Here is an 18,081-nt window from a genome sequence, read left to right on the forward strand (position 1 = left end):
GGAACAGGCAAGGAGCGTGATTAATGTAGTTAGAGGGAGTAGAAAGGGATCCTAGAAGAAGGCCAATCCTGTTTCTGTGCTTCCAAGCATAATTAAGTTGGGCAATGATGCAAGGGTGTCAGTTTTAGAAATGGCAGCCCTAGCAGATACTGTTGTCCATAACAGCTGGGAGAACAGCCCAACTAGTAGTCAAGGGGATGGTTATAGGCGATTCTATAATCAGGAAGATGGATAGAATAATTTGCCGCCAAGACTACCTCAACCGAACTATTTGCTGCCTCCTTGGTGCCAGGGTTTGGCATGTGGTGGAACAGGTGGATAAATTATGGGGTGGGGGGGAGCATGGGTTTGGGGATGACCCAGTCTTCGTGGTCTATGTTGGTACCAATGACAGAATCAATGGTAGGTGGAAGGCCCTTAAAAATTATTTTAAAGACCTAGGCTCCAAGGTGAAGGAAGGACCTCCAAGGTAGTCTTCTCTGTATTACTGCCTGTGCCATGCGCTACACAAGGCCGTCGGGAGGAGTTTAGGGAGTTAAATGTATGGCTTAAGTATTCAATATGCGAGAGAGAATCTAAATCACACATCCTCATCACTATGCTTTTGCTATAACAACTGTTTTAAATTTCAGCATGATAAACATGGCTATACAGCACTATTATCAATCTATTGCTATGCACTATTAGGAGGCATTAGTATACAGTTTGATCAAAGAGCATAGGCCCACTTACCACAACAAGGTTGCCTCTTCAAGTGGAGACCTACTCTAACTTTGGCGCGGCACTGTGCGGCGACTATCGTGCCCCCACACCGCTCCAGCAGGCAATGGGACCCAGCAGCCACACAGCGCCCTCACTGTGCGGCAAAGCCACCTAGGCCCTGGGCCCCATCACTCCACCAGCACAGCACAAAATCAGCGATGGCCACCCTCCAGCCCCGCATAATGTGAACAGGTGCAAAGAGCCATGTTTTATCATGCTGTAATTTAAAAGAGTTGTTATATTAAAAGCATAGTAATGAGGATGTGAGATTTAGATTCTCTCTCACATATTGAATATATTCCGCATAGACTTTCCCTTCCCCCCCCCCCCCCCCCCCCCCCCCCCCCCCTCTAGATCAGCACTCCTCCCCATTCGGCTCAGGTGCTTTTTAATTAGCAGAAGTCTGCAAATGGTTATAAATAGAGATGTCGTGAACATCAAATTTTCAGTTCACGAACGCAAATTTCCTCAAATGTTCGCGAACTGGCAAACCGGGCGAACCGCCATAGACTTCAATAGGCAGGCGAATTTTAAAACCCACAGGACTCTTTCTAGCCACAGTAGTGATGGAAGGGGGGGGACTAACACCTGGACTGTGGCATGCCGGATGGGGATCCATGGCAAAACTCCCATGGAAAATTACATAGTTGACGCAGAGTTGGGTTTTAATCCATAAAGGGCATAAATCACCTAACAATCCAATTTTTTTTGAACAACGTGGTTTAAAACATCCAGTGTGTGTATACGATCAGGTATGATGTTGTATCGATCAGGTAGTGTAAGGGTTACGCCCGCTTCACAGACATTGACAGACCAAACTCCCCTTTTAATGCACCGCAAACAACCGCCAATGGCCACAGTACAGTCTGTGTGGGCCTGACACACACTGGCTTGTCAACTGCTATTATATTTATTTACAGAGAAATAATAAATTGACTTTAGTTTTATCTGCAAGGTATTGTGACACCCTGTATGAATGGTGTGCACACAGTACAATCTGTGAGCCTGCAGCCTCTCACTGGCTTGCAACTGCGATTGTGGGCCAGGCACTCACTGCAACTGTGGGCCAGGCACTCACTGCAACTGTGGGCCAGGCACTCCTGGCCCACAGACTTTTTTTATCTGCAAGGTATTGTGACACCCTGTAACGGTATGTCACGGTATGTGACACCCTGTAACGGTATGAGTGGTGGCCTGGCCAGTGGCCACAGTACAGTCTGTGGGCCGACACTCACTGGCTTGCAACTGCGATTATATCACAGAGAAAATAAATTGACTTTAGTTTTTCTGCAAGGTATTGTGACACCCTGTGAAATGGGTGCACACAGTACAGTCTGTGAGCCTGCAGCCTCTCACTGTCTGGCAACTTCGATTATATTTAAAAAAATAATAAAAAGTTTGACTTTTTTTTTATCGGCAGGGTACTGTGACACCCGATATGAGTGGTGTGCACACAGTACAGTCTGTGGGCCTGCAGCCTCTCACACACGGGCAGGCAACTGCTATATATATATATATATATATAAAAAAAGCAGACTGATGTACCAGCCCTAAAAAAGGGCTTTTTGGGGTGCTGTCAGGACCGCTGTCCTTACAGCAGATGAGTCCGTGGACACAGAACACTGCCCTAGCTATCGATTTCCCTATTAAATCAGCAGCAGCTACACTGTCCCTCCTCTCACTAAGAATGCAGCTTCCGAATGAATCTAAAATGGATTCTTTCCAGGAGGTGGGAGTGTCTGGGAGGGAGGGTCTGCTGCTGATGGCTGGAAGGTGTCTGCTGACTGTGAGGTACAGGGTCAAAGTTTGCTCAATGATGATGTATAGGCGAATAGTTCGGCGAATAGTTCGGTACATCACTATTTATAAATTCTTCAGTTGGTGTTCCTGAGAGGCTGTGAACAGGGGAGCTCTTTGCACCTGTTCACATGCGGTGCTGGATGGTGGCCGTCGCTGCTTTTGTGCTGTGCTGGTGGAGTGATGGGGCCCAGGGCCTAGGTGGCTTTGCCGCACAGTGAGGGCGCTGTGTGGCTGCTGGGTCCCATTGCCTGCTGGAGAGGTGTGGGGGCACGATAGTCGCCACACAGTGCCGCGCCAAAGTTAGAGTATGTCTACACTTGAAGAGGCAACCTTGTCGTGGTAAGTGGGCTATGCTCTTTGATCAAACTGTATACTAATGCCTCCTAATAGTGCATAGCAATAGATTGATAATAGTGCTGTATAGCTATGTTTTATCATGCTGAAATTTAAAACAGTTGTTATATCAAAAGCATAGTAATGAGGATGTGCGATTTAGATTCTCTCTCACATATTGAATGTATGGCTTAGTCTTGCTATACAGCAGGAGGGTTTTTGTTCTTAGACCACTGGGCTGACTTTCTATGGGGAACAGTTAAATGGGAGCTGCTGCACTGGGGGAGAGAATTTTGGCTGGGGTGCAGTGCATTTAAACTAGGAATGACGGGCAGGATATTATGGCTATAAATATGGAGGTAGACAGTTTAGAAAGGGTGTCAAAATACATTGGTGGGGGTGAGAATTAGAAAAGTGGATAAGGAGATCCATCAGTTACAACCCAACTCATAAGGAGGAAAAAAATTATCATAAAAAATGAATTTCCTAAAAATTTGATGCCAACTTAAAATGTATGTTCACCAATGCCAGAAGTCTAGCAAGCAAAATGGGAGAGCAGGAGGCATTGGTACTGGAGAAACATATTGATGTAGTTGGTGTTGCTAAGACATGGCTGGACTCATGATTGGACTGTAAATCTTCAAGGTTTTCACTGTTTAAAAATGACAGGGCTAACTGCAAAGGTGGTGGTGTATGTCCGCAGAGGTGGTGGTGTATGTCCGCAGAGGTGGTGGTGTATGTCCGCAGAGGTGGTGGTGTATGTCCGTAGAGATGGTGGTGTATGTCTGCGCAGGGCCGTAGATAATTCTTTTTCCTGGGGGGGGGGGGGGGGGGGTTCAGCTTTCTCAAATTATAGGACTTTATCTAGCAGGACACACCAGGGTTTGAAAAAAATATACCAGCCATAGCATTCATAAACCAATCATTTACCTTGAGCAATACCGATTTAGTTGTTTGACACCATATGGAAAAAACATGTTTTAAAAAGACTCGTAATTGGTACCTACCCAGTCCAGTCTGGAGTGACAGTCTATGGCACACATGACATGCTAGCTTACTCTTGTAATTTCCATAAGAATTGCGTTTCTTTATTGTTGAGGAGACTAGAGTGTGAGAGACTAGAAAAAATACATCAAACCATGCAGCCTGCACAATAAGTGATGTGGACCAGCATGGTGGTGGCCAGTTCCCTCAATTCATAAGAGTCTGGGGGCTGTACTAAATATATGAATTGACACTGTAGCCTGGTGTAGGGGGTGGGGGTGGTGTCCTCACGCTGTGTGCAGCCCTGCACAGCCGACAGCCAAGGACCAGGAAGTGGTGAGTACAGAGCGTTCACCACTTCCTGGTCCTTCGGTACTAATGAGCGCTTCCATAATGGAAGTGCTCATTAGTATTCACCTGGGGGAATCAGCGGGGGGGCACCCGGGGGGGGGGGGCAAAGAACAACATAGGGGGGGATTGCCCCCCTCTAGCGACGCCACTAGTTAGGAGGACAGACACTCTGGGGGGGGGGGGTTGAACCCCCCTATCCCCCCCTTATCTACGCCCCTGTGTCTGCGTGCTAGGAGTGATATGAAAGTAAGGATGAGAGAAATATCTGTGGATGACAGTTGCGAAGATGTTGAAACCTTGTGGCTGGAATTACAGAGGGAAGAAAATAAAGGAAAAAATAATTTTTTGTGTGATCTGTAGACCTCCCAGTGTCACTGAGGAGATAGAAGATCAACTGTATGCGTCAGTGTCACCAAACATCTGCCAGTTAAAATCAGATAGTAGCACATATCCTTTTTTCAATTTTTTTTATTCTGATTGTGCATTTTTTTTATTCTATTTCTGGAACATGATTATGGGGGCGGCCATCTTGCCTGAGCTGTTAACAGAATTTAGTAAGCATTAAGAAAATAGCTTTATGGCAGCCTCATGCTCCATAGACACAATGGTCAGGAGAAATTTCTAGGCATGCTCTGTGACCTGTGCAGAGGTCATTGTACAGGGAAATAATAGATAAGCTCTAACAATCACCTCTTGTGAATAGAGAATCCTGTCTTCTCTATACACAGAGGGGATATCATTACAGGCAGGATTAGAATGAGTTAACTGCAGTAAAGCGTACAGACCAAGAAGTGACGCCAATTATTAGACATAGTGGACTGTGCAAAAACTGCAGGATTTTTGGTTTTAACTAAAGAACTAAATGAATTATCTAAAGGGGGTAATAAAATCAGCTAAACTACACATTGAAATACAGGTGTCTAAAGAAAGTAAGACCAACCCCAAAACATTCTTCAAATACATAAATGCTTAAAAAAAAAAAAAGGTCACAACATGTAGGGCCCCTAATGATTGTAATGGAATCAAGAGAAGGCAGAGCTCCTAAATGTTTTTATAAAATTTTTTGCCCGATATATACAAGAGAAAAGAGGGTCATTTCATGAGGGTGGTGCCACTGGTGTAAATATCTCAAATAACACACTTAAAGGGGTTGTATCACCCAAGACATTAGGGTCATATTGGTAGGATATGCCCCCAATGTCCTACAGGTGCAGGTGCCACCTCTGGGACCCTCACCTATCTTTAGAATGGTGCCCGCAAAGTGAAGGAGGGCACATGCGCTCTCCAGTCATTCAGCAGTTTCATTGAAATGAATAGGAAGCAGACTGTGCAAGCGCCGCCACCACTCCATTCTCTTCTGTGGGACTGACGGAAATAGCAGAGCAAGCGCACGGATATTTTTGGTGCTCCCATAGGAATGAAAAGGAGTGTGGCTGAGCATGTGCAGTGCCCCTCTTTCACTCACTGGGGGCATAGCCTGACAATATGCCCCCAATGTCTGAGGTGAGACAATTGCTTTAAACTGGCTGAGTGTAGATAAGGTCCTTAATATGCTAAAAGAGGTAAAGTGAACAAGGCCCTGGGTCCAGATGGATAACACCCCTGAGTTCTAAAGGAACTCCGTTCAGTTATTGCTGTTATTGCTATTTACTGATTCTTTAACCCTTTGGCGTCTTTCACACGGGCGAGATTTCCACGCAGGTGCAATGCATGAGGTGAAAGCATTGCACCCGCACTGAATCCAGACCCATTCATGTCTATGGGGCTGTGCACATGAGCAGTGATTTTCACGCATCACTTGTACGTTGCGTGAAAATCGCAGCATGCTCTATATTGTGTGTTTTTCACGCAACACAGGCCCCATAGAAGTGAATGGGGCTGCTTGAAAATCGCAAGCCTCCGCAAGCAAGTGCGGATGCGGTGCAATTTTCACGCATGGTGCTAGGAGATGATCGGGATGGGGACCTGATCATTATTATTTTCCCTTATAACATGGTTATAAGGGATAATAATAGCATTCTTAATTAACCGAATGCTTAGTGAAATAGGGCTTAAAAAATATATATATTTAACTCACCTCATCCACTTATTCTTCTTCTTGCTGTCCAGGAGGAAAGGACCTGTGGTGACGTCACTGCGCTCATCACATGGTCGTCACATGATCCATCGTGGATCATGTGATGGACCATGTGATGAGCGCAGTGACGTCACCACAGGTCCTTTTCCTCAAAGAAGAAGAAAGAAGAGAAGCCGGGCTGCGCAAACAAGTGGATTTTAAACCCCTCCATCACTATTTTACTAAGCATTCTGTATGAAGAATGCTATTATTTTCCCTTATAACCATGTTATAAGGGAAATTAATAAAATCTACAGAACACCTAACCCAAACCCGAACTTCTGTGAACAAGTCCGGGTTCGGGTCTGGGTACCAAACATGCCAATTTTTCTCAAAACGCATTAAAACGCTTTGCACTCGCGGGGAAAAATCGTGCATGTTTCCGCAACACATCCGCATCTTTTTCCGCAACGCCCGTGTGAACCGTTTTTATCTTCCTTGAGCCTTTTAATTTTTTCCGTTCACATAGCTGTATGAGGGCTTATTTAGTTGTACTTTCTAATGCTTCCATTTAATATGGCATGCAATGTAGTAGAAAGTGGAAAAAAATTATCCAAATCGGGTTAAAAAAAACGCAATTCCGCAATACCTGTACCCTTTATTCTCTGGGTCAGTACGATTACAACTATACCACATATGTATAGGTTTTTAAGTCTAAATAGTGTAAAAAATAAAATTTTCACGGTCATTAGCCGCGGGTCTCTGATGTTTGAAACAGCGGAGACCCACCGGCCATGGCGCCCACTGCACGCGCGAGTGCGCGCCATGTTTGCCCATAGCTCAAGCTCTGTACATGTAGGGTGTTAGTAGTGAAGGGGTTAATGACAGGCATTGTACCAAGGAACTGGCGCACCAGTGGTGTGTGCCCATGAATGTGGTACCCATTTTAAAAAAGGGGCTAGGTCTTCACCAGGTAATTATAGACCAGTAAGCTTAACATCCATTGTTTGAGGGGCTTACACGGGACTACATACAGGATTATGTAACTAATATAATAAGTGATAGCCAACATGGTGTTTACTAAGGACAGAAGCTGTCAAACTACCCGAGCTGAGTAGAAGCCTGGACAGAGGAGTGGCGGTGGATATTGTGTACTGAGGGGAAATAACTATTGTTATAGGGGGCAAATTGGGTGGGGGTTGCAGGGATATTGCTAGATTGTGATCCGTTTGACCACCACTGTTTTAGTCAATTGATACTTCAATTTAGCACCATGCCTTTGTTTTGTATGGAGTTTTTTTTTATACAGAAATGTAATAACATTTTAATAGAATTTTATGGTATATTATTAATTAATAATGTGTTTTATTCTTGGCAGATGACTGGAATATAGAGAAACATCGGGTATCTTCAGATTTTGAAGCAGATGATTGTGATATTATACAAGATATATATGAAGAACATGCCAACATCCAAGATATACCCTCATCCATTCACAGCAAAAATGTATCACTTGATCTTTTTAAATATGTCCAAGCTTCTGATTCATCACAGACTGTAACAGAAAATAAAGGTCTCAGAAGACGTGTTAAACATCAAACAGCTAATGTAAGAAAGAAGACATTTTCATGTTAGAATGTGGTAATGTTTTAGCTATAAATCAGGATTTGTTAGACATGAGCGAATTCACACAGGGGAGAAGCCCTTTTCATGTTCAGAATGTGGGAAATGTTTTAATCATAAATCACATCTTGTAAGACATGAGAGAATTCACACAGGAGAGAAGCGATTTTCATGTTCAGAATGTGGCAAATGTCTTAGCCGTAAATCAGATCTTGTTACACATCAGAGAATTCACACAGGAGAGAAGCCGTTTTCATGTTCAGAATGTGGGAAATGTTTTCATCGTAATTCATCTCTTCTTAAACATCAGAGGATTCACAAAGGGGAGAAGCCATTTTCATGTTCAGAATGTGGGAGATGCTTTCGCTACAAATCAGCTCTTGTCACACATCAGAGAATTCATATAAGTAAGAAGCCATTATCATGTTCAGAGTGTGGTGAAAGTTTTCAGAAAAAAATCAGCTTTTTCTTATTCATCAGAAAATTCACACAGGAGATAAGCTATATTCATGTTCAGAATGTGGTAAATTTTTTAACCATAAATCACATCTTGTTATCCACCAGAGAACTCATACAGGGGATAAGCCATTTTCATGTTCAGAATGTGATAAATGTTTTAACAGTAAATCTGCTCTTGTTATCCATCAGACAATTCACACAGGAGAGAAGTTATTTTCATGTTCAGAATGTGGGAAATGTTTTAACCAGATATCACATCTTGTTATCCATCAGACAATTCACACAGGAGAGAAGGTATTTTCATGTTCAGAATGTGGTAAATGTTTTAACCATAATCACATCTTGTTGTACATCAGAGAACTCACACAGGGGAGAAGCCATTTCATGTTCAGAATGTGGGAAATGTTTTAGCAGTAAATCTGCTCTCGTTATCCATCAGACAATTCACACAGGAGAGAAGCTATTTTCATGTTCAGAATGTGGGAAAGGTTTTAACCGTAAATCACATCTTGGTATACATCAGAGAATTCACACAGGAGAGAGGCCATTTTCATGTTCAGAATGTGGTAATGTTTTCAACAAAAATCAGTTCTTGTTAAACATCAGAGAATTCACACAGGAGAGAGGCCGTTTTCGTGTCAGAGTGTGGGAAATGTTTTAGGCATAAATCAGTTCTTATTACACATCAAAAACTCACACATAAAATAAGGTATCTTCATGCTTAGCCAGTTAGTGACCGCCTTTGCATGTTTTTATGGTGGTCACTAACTGACTTTATTCCATCAGATACTTTTTTTTATTTTTATATACAGTGAGCCCCATTGACTCTGCTCTTACTAGATGGTTTTTGACATTGGCCCTTAAAGGGGCTGTCTCATCAAGGAAAATGGAGGCATATCACTAGGATATGCTCCATTGTCTTATAGGTGTAAGTCCCACTGGGACCCGCACCTATATCGAGAACGGAGCCCCGCACGTGAAGGAGGGCACACTGCGCATGCGCAGCCACCCTCTATTCATTTTCTGTGGGGCCAGCGAAAATAGGCGAGCGCTGGCTTAGCTATTTTCGCTCGCCCCATGAAATTAAATGTAGCGGGGGCCGTGCATGCGCGGTACAGTCCCATTCACTTCTATGGGGAGTCGGCTTGGTGGTGGCTGGACCACAGTCCTCCAGCCACCACCTTGCCGGGCTCCGTTCTCGATATAGGTGTGGGATTTTAGTGAGCATCATTGGATGTTGATTGACCCTTGACCTCTGTAGGGGCAGGAACAGAGAAAGGTTTAAATCCCCAACACCAGGGTTTCCTATCCCTACAGAGGACAGGGCGGGGAAAAATCTCTCTGTTCAAGGAGATGAAGATGCTTACCACTACACCATATTTGGAGGATCGGGAGGGCTTGCTCTGGTTAATCAGGAGCCTGCTCCCTTGCCCCTGGTGGGTTAAGCCGGGGTTGCGCGCCCAGCGCGTTGGGCACTTTGAAATCTCGTCACTTCCAGCAAAGCAGGAAGTGACGGGAACGGTGTGTGGCATCCTGATCGGCATAAGCGGCAGAGGCACATGGAGATGCAGAAGTCAGTCGCAGTGGTTAATTGTGGCAGCATGTTGGGTCCAGAGCCGCGATCACCAGGAGATATTCCAGCGCCACTCTCCGTAAGTTCCCCTGTAGGGAGAAATGATTCATGTCCACACTGTGTCGAGTGCGCTATGTCTGGTCAGGGAGTCATTTTGATCCCCCTCTCCTCTTGTCAATACACTTGTGTGTGTTTTTGGGGCTTAAATATTATTTATATTGTGTAGCCCCCTCCTGATTTGGTCTGTTCTCACCTATTAGGTTTCAAAGGAGGCACAGAAGAAACCTAAAAAGCCATCAAAGTGTATATCATGTTTCAAGCAGCTTCCAGATAATCATCCTAAAGAATTATGCAGGACTGTATTGCAAGTATTATTCACGAGGAACAACCCTCACTAATGGATGATTTCAGTGTTTGATACAGGAAGAAGTTAAATCCTCCTGGTCTCTCTTATCTACAACTCCTAAGGTCCTCTTTCTCCCAAACGACAAAAATTAATTTCACCCTCATCCTCGGACTCTGAGGACATGGGGGAGGATGCCTCATCTTCCAGGCATTGGGAGGAGGAGGACATTAATTCAGAGACGGAATTCTATGAGGGCGATAGAAGGTTCTATTTCGCTGTGGATGAAATGACAAAATTATTAAAGGCAGTGAGGGCCACTATGGGGGTGGAAGAGGTGCAAAAAACCCATTCCATCCAGGAAGAAATGTTTGGGGGACTAAGGGTTAAAAGACAAGTGTATTTGCCATTAATGACAGCATAAGGGACATGATTTTTGAGGAATGGTCGGACCCCGAAAAAACGTCTGGATGTGTCCAAGGCTTTCAAAAACCGTCTGCTCTTTGATCCACAGAATCTAAGATATTAGATGAGATACCTAAGATAGACGTGCCAGTGGAAAAGGTCAATAGGAAGACAGCATTACCTTTTGAAGACGCATCCAGTTATGGCTTCCCTTGGACAGGAAAGCGGACAGTCTGTTACGCAAATCATGGGAAGCAGTGATGTTTAACCTTAAATCAAATATCGCTGCAACATCTGTCGCTAGATCCACGTGCCTTTGGATAAACGAGCTTGAAAATCCTATTAGGGATAAAACCCCTAAGAGGAGATATTGAATTGTATTCCCTTGCTAAAATTGGCCACTGCTGTCTTGGTGGATGCCTCCGCCGAGTGTTTAAGATTTTCAGCCAAGATGCGGGCCTCTTCAATGTGGCTCGCCGAGCTCTTTGGATGAAGTGTTGATCAGGGGACAAGACTTCTAAAATGAAGCTGTGCTCCATTCCATTTCAGGGGAGTATGTTTTCGGGCTCGTACTGGATAAAATCTTGGAAAAGCCTCAGATAAGAAAAAAGTTTTTCCCGAGGACAGACCATACAGAAGGAATATCCCTTTTGTTCTCCTCGGGTCAGGATAAATCATATAGAGGAAAGGGAAAATCAGTACGCTAGAGCTACCCCAAGGGGGGCAGAGGTAGGGGTTTTTACCCTATTTCCCAGAGCAAGCCCAGCGATAAACAATGACGCCAGTGTAGGGGGAGACTGAAGAATTTCCTGTCATCTTGGGAATTGATTTCCCCGAACCCCTGGGCTCAGGAGAGTATAAAGTCTGGTTACCAAATAGAATTATCTTCAGTCCCCCAAACAGGTTCATTGTGTCCAGCCTCAGGTCTCTGACCGATCAGGAAAGAATCTGGCAGGGTGTACAAAACCTTTTAAAAATGGAAACATAGAAACATAGAATGTGTCGGCAGATAAGAACCATTTGGCCCATCTAGTCTGCCCAATATATCTGAATCCTATGAATAGCCCCGGCCCTATCTTATATGAAGGATGGCCTTATGCCTATCCCATGCATGCTTAAACTCCTTCACTGTATTTGCAGCTACCACTTCTGCAGGAAGGCTATTCCATGCATCCACTACCCTCTCAGTAAAGTAATACTTCCTTATATTACTTTTAAACCTTTGCCCCTCTAATTTAAAACTGTGTCCTCTTGTGGTAGTTTTTCTTCTTTTAAATATGCTCTCCTCCTTTACCGAGTTGATTCCCTTTATGTATTTAAAAGTTTCTATCATATCCCCTCGGTCTCTTCTTTCTTCCAAGCTATACATATTAAGGTCTTTTAACCTTTCCTGGTAAGTTTTATCCTGCAATCCATGGACCAGTTTAGTAGCTCTTCTCTGAACTCTCTCTAGAGTATCTATATCCTTCTGGAGATATGGCCTCCAGTACTGCGCACAATACTCCAAGTGAGGTCTCACCAGTGTTCTGTACAGCGGCATAAGCACTTCACTCTTTCTACTGCTTATACCTCTCCCTATACATCCAAGCATTCTGCTTGCATTTCGTGCTGCTTTATTACATTGTCTTCCCACCTTTAAGTCTTCTGAAATAATTACTCCTAAATCCCTTTCCTCAGATACTGAGGTCAGGACTGTGTCGAATATTCTATATTCTGCCCTTGGGTTTTTACGCCCCAGGTGCATTATCTTGCACTTATCCACATTAAATTTCAGTTGCCAGAGTTCTGACCATTCTTCTAGTTTTCCTAAGTCCTTTTCCATTTGGCGTTTCCCTCCAGGAACATCAACCCTGTTACATATCTTTGTGTCATCAGCAAAAAGACAAACCTTACCATCGAGGCCTTTTGCAATATCACTTATGAAGATATTAAACAAAATTGGTCCCAGTACAGATCCCTGTGGAATCCCACTGGTAACATGACCTTGTTTTGAATGTTCTCCATTGACTACAACCCTCTGTTGTCTGTCCCTCAGCCACTGCCTAATCCACTCAACAATATTGGAGTTCATGCTCAATGACTGCAGTTTATTGATAAGTCTTCTATGTGGGACAGTGTCAAAAGCCTTACTAAAATCCAGATAAGCGATGTCTACTGCACCTCCACCGTCTATTATTTTAGTCACCCAGTCAAAAAAATCTATAAGATTTGTTTGACATGATCTCCCTGAAGTAAACCCATGCTGTTTTTCATCTTGCAATCCATGGGATTTTAGATGTTCCACAATCCTATCCTTTAATAGGGTTTCCATTAATTTGCCTACTATTGATGTCAGACTCACTGGTCTATAGTTGCTCGATTCCTCCCTACTACCTTTCTTGTGAATGGGCACGACATTTGCCAATTTCCAATCTTCCGGGACGACTCCTGTTACTAATGATTGGTTAAATAAATCTGTTAACGGTTTTGCCAGCTCACCACTAAGCTCTTTTAATAATTTTGGGTGTATCTCATCAGGCCCCTGTGATTTATTTGTCTTCACTTTAGACAGCAAACTTAGAACATCTTCCTCTGGAAGTATTAATCAGGATTCCAATTTCAGAGCAAGGACGAGGTTTTTACTCAAATCTATTCCTAGTGGAAAAGAAAGGGGGCTCTTTTCTTGCCATTATAAATCTAAGATCCCTGAACAAATTCATTTCTTACCGAAAATTCAGGATGGAGTCTCTAGGGTCCATAATTCCCCTAATATTTAAAAGATGCCTTAATGTGCACGGTGGACCTGAGGGACACCTACTACCATGTTTCCAATTTATACCAACTCCCAGAAGTTCCTGAGATTCGCCATCAGAGACCACAGAGGGTTGATACATCATGATCATTCACTGATGGCCCTTCCATTTGGAATTTCCTCCACATCCAGGATTTTCACAAAACTTGTAATCAAAATAGTGACTAATCTTAGTCCCATACTTGGATGACTTTCTCCTAATCGGCGACACCGAAGACCACCTTTTGGCAGGCTTAGTCACTTTCCTGTCAACACTGAGAAAACTGGTCCTGGATAGTGAACACCGAAAAATCAAACCTACAAACGTCAACACAAAAATATGTTTCCTGTTTTTTTTTCAAGACTCTCATATCCAATCCACTCTTCTTCCCCAAGACAAGGTAAAAAATCTGTGAGACAAAATCTGAATATTTCAAAAGAAGAAAATATGCTCCATAAGGGAAGCAATGAGTCTCCTGGGCCCACTCACATCATGCATACCTGCAGTACCTTGGAGTCAACTGCATTTTCGATCTTTACAAGCCTGGATTCTTAGAGTTTGGAACCGACAACAGATTACTCTGGATTACAGAGTGTCCGTTCTTCACATGGTAAAGATTTCCCTAAACTGGTGGGCAGTCTCAAAAAATCTCTCAAGGTGAGTCGTGTGGAAAAAAGTCTTATGTACAAATCATGATGGATGCAAGTCAGTTAGGATGGGGGGCGAAAATGGGGGACCATTATTATCAGGACTCCTGGCTCCAATCGATCAGCTCTCAATCCTCAAATTTCAGAGAACTAAGGGCAGTATGGGAATCCCTGAAGGCTGCAGAAGGAATCTTCAGGGTCTCCACCTAAAAATTATTTTGGACAACACTACTACCGTTGCCTATCTCTCCCATCAAGGAGGAACAAGATCAAAAAAATCTCCTGTCCTTATCCAACAAGATCTTCAACTAGGCAGAACAAAATGTGAAATCCATTTCCGCTATCCACCTCAAGGGCTCACTGAATCTAGAGGCGGATTACCTCAGTCGGAGGAAATTAGACCAGACAGAATGGCCCCTGAACGCAGAAGGTTTTCAAATGTTAGTGGACAGATGGGGCATTCCAGAAGTGGACCTGTTTGCTACAAAGGAAAATACGAAGGTGGGAACATTTTGTTCCCTAAACCCCCGGGACAATCCCTGTGCATTGGATGCATTTACCCTGCAATGGGACTGGAGTCTCAGCTACACCTTTCCTCCGCTTCTTGCTCATTCCCAAAGTGATTCAAAAGATCTACCAAGACAATACAATGTTAATCGGAATGACCCAATTTTGGCCAAAGAAAAAGCTGGTTTGCCTCCCTCAACAAGCTCTCCATCTCGGATCCTTGGCCTCTTCCGGCCATTAAGGATCTTTTTCATCAGGGTATGATTCTGCACCCCATTTCAGAGTTCCTGAAACTAGCAGCCTGGATCCTGAGATACAGATATTGAAGCATCAAGGTCTTTCGGACAGAGTAATATCCACACTTAGGGCATGCAGGAAGAAATTAACTTCCGCAATATACCTCAAGATATGAAAAAGATTCTGTTCCTGGTCGGTAAACCCGTCTCCAAACCTGGAAGGACCAAACCTCCAGATGATCTTGAAATTCTTACAGCAGGGACTCTAGCTGGGGCTTTGACCATCCACCCTCAAAGTACAGGTGTCGGCTCTCTGCTGTTTTACTATTCAATCTTGCCAACCACAGATGGATAAAAGATTCAGGGCATCCTCCAGGCTTCGACCAACTCTAAAGTCTTGTATTCCCCCCTGGGACCTTAATAATGTTCTCACTGGTCTAACACTACACCCCTTTTGAGCCACTAGATGGTTGTTCTATCAAACTTATATCTTTCAAAAACGTGTTTCTAATCGCAATCACTTCAGCCAGGAGACTGGGTGAGATACAGGCCATTTCCATTAGGGAACCTTACCTGCGAGTCATGGAGGATAAAATAGTTCTTAAGCTAGACCCGGGGTTCCTCCTAAAGGTAGTGTCAAATTTTCATTGTGACCAGGAGATCATCTTGCCATCCTTTTGCAATCATCCTTTTAACAGCAAAGAATCAGTTTTCCATACCCTGGATGTCAGGCGTGCAGTCTTGAATTATATTGAGGCTACCAAAGATTTCAGGAAGATAGCCTACTAACTCAATTTTCAGGCAGAAACCAGGGCAATTTTCTTTTTTAAATCTTTCTTAGCCAGGTGGATTAGGGACACCATTTGCCTCTGCTATGAGACTCAGGGCCTTCCCTGTCCACAAAATATTCGATTGAATATTCGTCGAAATCTAATATTCGTCATTTTTCTATTTATCGCAAATAATATACGATTTAATTATTCGCGTATTGCGATTTTTCTTTTGACAGTATAAGGCAAGGTTCCTATGACATTGACTATGGCTAGGCTAATATGTGTATTTTACAAATATTCATAATATTGCTCTAACTTCGTCTTTTAGAATATATTACGAATATTCTAAAAGACGAAGTTAGAGCAATATTACGAATATTCGTAAAATACACATATAGACTGTAATTTAGCTAATATAGTGCTATAATCTTTTTTTTTTTGTCAATTTTTTTTTGCCTCTTCTGAACTTCAGTTTTGGAAAATATATACACTATTAAAAAAATTACTATTGCACTATATTAGCTAAATTGCAGTCTATATGTGTATTTTACGAATTTTCGTAATATTGCTCTGACTTCGTCTTTTAGAATATTACGAATATTCTAAAAGACGAAGTTAGAGCAATATTATTAATATTCGTAAAAACACATATAGGCTGTAATTTATGTGTACTGTTATTCCACTTTGGCATACTGCTCCCCGACAAGCGTCCCCGTAACCACGGGAACGCCTGTGTGTTAGAATATACCATCGGATCTGAGCTTTCACAATCTCAGGGAAAACTCAGATCCGATGGTATTTTCTAACCCACAGGCATTCTCATGGTGACGGGGACGCTTGTCTGGGAGGAGTATGCGAACAACTGTACAAATAATGCCAAAATTCTAAATAACGAATATATTCACTATTCTGCTATGTATTTGTTTTTTAGAATATTGGTAATTTTATTTTCCATATGAAAACATGATTCCCCCCTGCTTAAGTTGCTTGTGGGCCAATGGCCTATTGACCCACAAGCAAGAAGCAGGGAGAAATCATATTTTCAGATGAAAAAAAACAAACGAATATTCGATTTCGTGAATATATAGAACTATATTCTAAATATTTGCGAAATCTCGAAGTTACGATATTCGAGAAAAAAAATTCCCAATTCGAATATTCGCGCTCAACACTACTAGGGATATGTCTTCTTCCCCGGACAGAGAAAGCAGGAGCATCTTTAGAAAACATTTGCAGGGCCGCTACATGGTCTAGTGTTCCTACATTCATGAAGCTCTATAGATTAGATCTTTTCAGAAATTGTGACTTGTCTTTTGGACATAAAGTCCTTGAGGCAGTCGCCTGATTTATTATTTTGTATATCTCCCCGTGTGCCGTCGTGGGGATGATATGGAAAGCCGGAATTAGTCTTACCGGTAATTCGGTTTCCATGAGATCACCACAACGGCACATTATTCCCTTCCAATTATTTGTTTTTTAAGTTGACCTTCTGCTGGGTATGAACTAATACCTTTCCTTAGGTTTTATTACTCTTTTTTTCTGTCTCTTTTGTGTTAACCACCTTTTGCTCTTCGTAATTTGGAAACACTGGTGTTGGTGGTGGGAGAGGGGATTTAAACCTTTCTCTGTTCCTGCCCCTAGAGAGGTCAGGAGTCAATCTCCTCGTGTGCCATTGTGGTGATCTCATGGAAGCCATTGGTTGCTATATATATATGATATTCTGTTAATTTGTAATAGGCTAAAAATGCTAATGCTAGATTGTAGATGTTTGACGTATTTCATATATTAATGAAGGCCTTGAATGACAATATTTGTAATATTTATGATTTACATTCTTTCACACTTTAAAGTTTTCGTTTTCGCTTACTGTGTCCCCACTGAGGTGCTGTGACTGTAGTTGGGGGATCACCTGGAGAAGAATTATTGGTTGGACTGCCCGCTGCTGTGATGCACAGGCTTATGTGCTCCTTGCAGGCTCTTGGTGTACCTCTGTCTATACCGCGCATGTGTCTCTTCACGGCTTATGAGATACGGGATGGCAGTCAACTATAGTGCAATTTGCAGAATGACCGAAACTCTTCCGATGTCTGCTGCACCTGATCTTATTAGTTTCTAATCTGTTATTTAAATTTATTTGGCTTTTTTAGTTTCTCAGCTTACTGGTAATGGCTGGATCTATTACTAGACATGTTTCGGGAACCTTGCCAACCTGCATTTTAAGAAGCCATGGTGCTCTCAGGAGTTCTGGTGAGTTGCACAGCCTCCTCACAGCTTACCAACTACAACCTCATATGTACATTGTAAGCGCAGTCCTATTCACTCGAACGAGGCTTAGCTGTGCCTAGGCCTTGTGACCAATGCATGTGCCATCATATGGCCTAGGAAGAGACCCTTGCGCTCATGTAGTGCTGCAACCTTTTCATACAGCTGATAATGGGGGTGCAGGAGTCGGAACCCC

This window comes from Bufo gargarizans, chromosome 3 (genome assembly GCF_014858855.1).
Source record: "Bufo gargarizans isolate SCDJY-AF-19 chromosome 3, ASM1485885v1, whole genome shotgun sequence".
Classification (NCBI taxonomy): Eukaryota; Metazoa; Chordata; class Amphibia; order Anura; family Bufonidae; genus Bufo; species Bufo gargarizans.